Source organism: Chiloscyllium plagiosum, chromosome 28 (assembly GCF_004010195.1).
Source record: "Chiloscyllium plagiosum isolate BGI_BamShark_2017 chromosome 28, ASM401019v2, whole genome shotgun sequence".
NCBI lineage: Eukaryota > Metazoa > Chordata > Chondrichthyes > Orectolobiformes > Hemiscylliidae > Chiloscyllium > Chiloscyllium plagiosum.
In genome coordinates, this window is record NC_057737.1 from 5,043,631 (window position 1) to 5,048,069 (window position 4,439).

Here is a 4,439-nt window from a genome sequence, read left to right on the forward strand (position 1 = left end):
TGACATTTTCTACAAACCCACCGATTCCCACAGCTACCTGGATTACACCTCTTCCCACCCTATCTCTTGCAAAAATGCCATCCCGTATTCCCAATTCCTCCGCCTCCGCCGTATCTGCTCCCAGGAGGAGCGGTTCCACCATAGAACACACCAGATGGCCTCCTTCTTTAGAGACCGCAGTTTCCCTTCCCACGTGGTTAAAGATGCCCTCCAACGCATCTCATCCACATCCCGACCTCCGCCCTCAGACCCAACCCCTCCAACCGCAACAAGGACAGAACGCCCCTGGGGCTCACCTTCCACCCTACCCACCTTCGCATAAACCAAATCATCCGCCGACATTTCCGCCACCTCCAAACAGACCCTACCACTGGGGATATATTTCCCTCCCCACCCCTCTCTGCCTTCCGCAAAGACCGCTCCCTCCGTGACTTCCTGGTCAGGTCCACGCCCCCCTACAATCCACCCTGCCATCCTGGCACTTTCCCCTGCCACCGCAGGACCTGTAAAACCTGTGCCCACACCTCCTCCCTCACCTCTATCCAAGTCCCTAAAGGAGCCTTCCACATCCATCAAAGTTTTACCTGCACATCCACTAATATCATTTATTGTATCCGTTGCTCCCGATGCGGTCTCCTCTACATTGGGGAGACTGGGCGCCTCCTAGCAGAGCATTTTAGGGAACATCTCCGAGACACCCGCACCAATCAACCAAACCGCCCCATGGCCCAACATTTCATCTCCCCCTCCCACTCTGCCGAGGACATGAGGTCCTGGGCCTCCTTCACCACCGCTCCCTCACCACCAGACGCCTGGAGGAAGAACGCCTCATCTTCCGCCTCGGAACACTTCCACCCCAGGGCATCAATGTGGACTTCCTCATTTCCCCTTCCCCCACCTCATCCCTAGTTTCAAACTTCCAGCTCAGCACTGTCCCCTTGACTCGTCCGGACTTGTCCGACCTGCCTAGCTCCTTTTCCACCTATCCACTCCACCCGCTCCTCCCTGACCTTCATCTCCTCCCCCACTCACCCATTGTACTCTATGCTACTCTCTCCCCACCCCCACCCTCCCCTAGCTTATCTCTCCACGCTTCAGGCTCTCTGCCTTTACTCCTGATGAAGTGCTTTTGCCCGAAACGTCGATTTTGCTGCTCGTTGGATGCTGCCTGAATTGCTGTGCTCTTCCAGCACCACTGATCCAGAATCTGGTTTCCAGCATCTGCAGTTATTGTTTTACCTCTTGGATAGGAGAGACTGGTCAAACATCTGACCAAGGAGTTACATAGAGTTTTTAAAAAGGTGACAGTTACAGAAGCTGTTTGTAGTAGTAGGTTTGAGGCAACTAAATACTCCGTCCTGAGTCCGTCCATAACCACCTGATGAAGAAGCAGCGCTCCGAAAGCTAATGCTTCCAATTAAACTTGTTGGACTTAAACCTGGTGTTGTGTGATTTTTAACTTTGTACACTCAAGTCCAACACTGGCCTCTCCAACTCTGTCAAAATTGACGGGCAAATCGCAATGTGAAGGACAGAGACTATGATACAAAGCAATGCAGCCAGATTACAACCAGAGACAGAGGAAGTAGAAGCTTAGTGGTAATGCCACTGGACTTATTATCGAAGATGCCACAATAATATTCTGGGAACATGAGTCTGAATTCCAGGATTGTTCCATATATCATTTCAACTGCATGACACTAAACTTTTGCCATAAATTTTGTGTTTTTTTGATCCTGGATCACAACCACCTGATGAAGAAGCAGCGATTCAAAAGCTAGAGCTTCCAAATAAACCTGTTGGACTTTAACCCGGGTTTGTGTGATTTTTAACTTTGTCCACCCCAGTCCAACACCGGCTCCTCCAAGTTATGTCCTGAGAGGGCGAGATAAAGTAGTTTTGGAGCAGACTGGTGTGAAATATGAACAAGGTTCAAAAATGTGGCGCTGGAAAAGCGCAGCAGGTCAGGCAGCATCCGATGAGTAGGATAATCGACTTATTGGGCATAAGCCCTTCATCAGGAAGGAAATACGAACGACACTGGGCCGAACGATCTGTACTTAAACTGCTGAGTTTTATTCTCCAGCATCCGCAATATTCTATTCCATCTAAATTTCATTGTGGCTGCCTATGTAATTGGCAATGACAGAACTGCTGCGAAAATGGAACAGCGCAAACAATCTGTCCGCAAATTACAGTTTCCTGATGAAGAAGGGCTTTTGCCCGAAACGTCGATTTTCCTACTCCTCGGATGCTGCCTGACCTGCTGTGCTTTTCCAGCACCACTCTAATCTCGACCCACAAATTACCAAGACCCAAGACTGCGGGGAGAGCCAAATCGAAACCTTGCAAGTGGATGATGGTTTCAATGACAAAAAATAAATATTTCTGCAGATTCAAAAATTCGGAATTAATGAGGTTCTTAAACCATAACTTTTGAGATGTAAGGCAGAAAAACGCTTCTGCCTTAGTTCTTTTCCCACAAAGACATTACTCACAGTTCTCCAGTTTGTTTTACCTCATGCAATCGCACAACCACAACTTCGCGCCTGACTGGTGATCAACGCGCAGGCGTAGGCCCCGGAAGCAAATCCGGAGTACGCCGGCGCAAGATGTGGGCCAATCGGCAGGCGAACTGGGGCCCTCGCAGCCAATTGACGACAGTGACCTGGAGTGAGACCAATTCGGGCCAAAAAAGAAGGTACACTGGACCCGAAACATCGACTTTGATTTCTCTGCACGAATGTTGTTGGATCTGCTGAGTTTTTCGTTCTATCTGAATGGACGGCGGCACTGCGGCCAATCAGCAACCGGTGAGCACTGAGCGCGGGGAAGGTAAAGTCATTAGGAAAACGAGTTGCCCAAAGGCCAATGGGCGAGTCCATTCGGCGGGGGTAGTCCTGCAATGGCAGTTACTATGGTTACCCCGGCACGACCCACAATCCCATATGGCGGTTGGTACGGTGTTGTCAGTGGAGTGAAGAAGGTTGATGCGGTTTATCGGACCAGAGGAGTACAGTGAGAAATTGGATTTTAAAAAACTAATGTTTCTATGTTCCATTCCGCCTGGAATTCTAGTTCGACAGCGTTAGGGAGTTTAAACGGCGAATGGCGAGGCCCCAAGGCCTTTCTCGGCGAGAAGGGTTACGTAACTCCGGGGACTGAGGCAGTGCTAGGCCGAATTCATCAGTTTTCACTTCACTTTGTTTTCAGTAAAAGGTATGTTATTTGATTTCTGAAAAAGTACTTAAAACAAAGCTAGTTTTAAAAGTATAGTTGAGGCATCGGGGGAATTTGCGATTAAAGTTTTCACGTATTAAGATAATTAATGGTATTGAATTCTGAAGTCAAGTAATCCATGGAACCGAAATGTTATTCATTGCTGTCGATATTTTAAATAATTTTGTGACATACTCTGATTAAGTGTAATGAAGTATTAAGTAACAAAATTAAATTTCTTAGCTTAAAACTTGGGACAATATCCGCCTTTCAATGCAAATGTGCCGAAAATATATGAAGTTCTGAGTTTTTTGTCAAGTTATCTGTAATTTTTGTTGTTTGTTTTTGCTTGCTAGTTCTTGAATTGACTTTCACAGTAACGCTGAAATACTGAAGTGTTAAGATCAAGAACTTAGTGATATTTGGGGAAACTGATTATTAAGAGAATAATTGCCAATAAATTAAAACAAAACCAGCCTCTGACATTCCTGGGATAAAAGCCCCAGCCTATTCAGCCTCCCCCTATAAACTCAAATCCTCCAATCCCAGCAACATCCTTGTGATTCTTTTCTGAACCCTTAACAACATCCTTCCTGTATTTGGGAGCCCAGAATTGAATGCAATATTCTGAAAGTGGTCTAACCAATATCCTCTACAGCTGCAACATAACATGTAGGATCAGTTCATTCCAAAAAGGAAGAAAGATCCAAGGAGGAGGCATGGGTGGCCGTGGCTGTTGAGGGAAGTTAAGAAACATATAAAGTTAAAAGAGAAAAAATATAACATAGCAAAGATAAGTGGGAAAACGGAGGACTGGGAAGCTTTTAAAGAACAACAGAGGATTACTAAGAAGGAAATACGCAGAGTAAAAATGAGGTACGAAGATAAACTGGCCAAAAATATAAAGGAGAATAGTAAAAGCTTTTTTAGGTATGTGAAAGGCAAAAAAATGGTTAAGACTAAAATTGGGCCCTTGAAGACAGAAAATGGGGAATATATTATGGGGAACAAAGAAATGGCAGAAGAATTGAATTGGTACTTCAGATCTGTGTTCACTGGGGAAGACACAAGCAAACTCCTTGAGGTAACAGTGACTGAAGGACCTGAACTTAAGGGAATTTATATTTGCCAGGAATTAGTGTTGGAGAGACTGTTAGGTCTGAAAGTTGAAAAGTCCCCGGGGCCTGATGGTCTACATCCCAGGGTACTGAAGAAGGTGG

General features: G+C 46.1%; 2 protein-coding genes across 6 annotated transcripts in view; one reads left to right on the forward strand and one right to left on the reverse strand.

Annotated features, from left to right (window-relative positions):
• Positions 1 to 2,606, reverse strand: part of brip1 (BRCA1 interacting helicase 1) — a 231,834-nt gene extending 229,228 nt beyond the window's left edge. Inside the window, exon 1 of one of the 2 annotated variants that reach the window (XM_043718107.1) lies at positions 2,519 to 2,606. The gene's annotated coding sequence lies outside the window, so the exon portion shown is untranslated. Of the gene's footprint in view, positions 1 to 2,498 lie in introns of both variants that reach the window. The other variant, XM_043718106.1, reaches the window with a different exon arrangement.
• Positions 2,607 to 2,677: 71 nt separating this feature from the next.
• ints2 (integrator complex subunit 2) overlaps positions 2,678 to 4,439 on the forward strand; it is a 65,782-nt gene continuing 64,020 nt past the window's right edge. For 2 of the 4 annotated variants that reach the window (XM_043718112.1, XM_043718111.1), the window contains exon 1: positions 2,847 to 3,219. The gene's annotated coding sequence lies outside the window, so the exon portion shown is untranslated. Of the gene's footprint in view, positions 2,814 to 2,846; positions 3,220 to 4,439 lie in introns of those variants that run through there. The other 2 variants (XM_043718109.1, XM_043718110.1) reach the window with 2 other exon arrangements.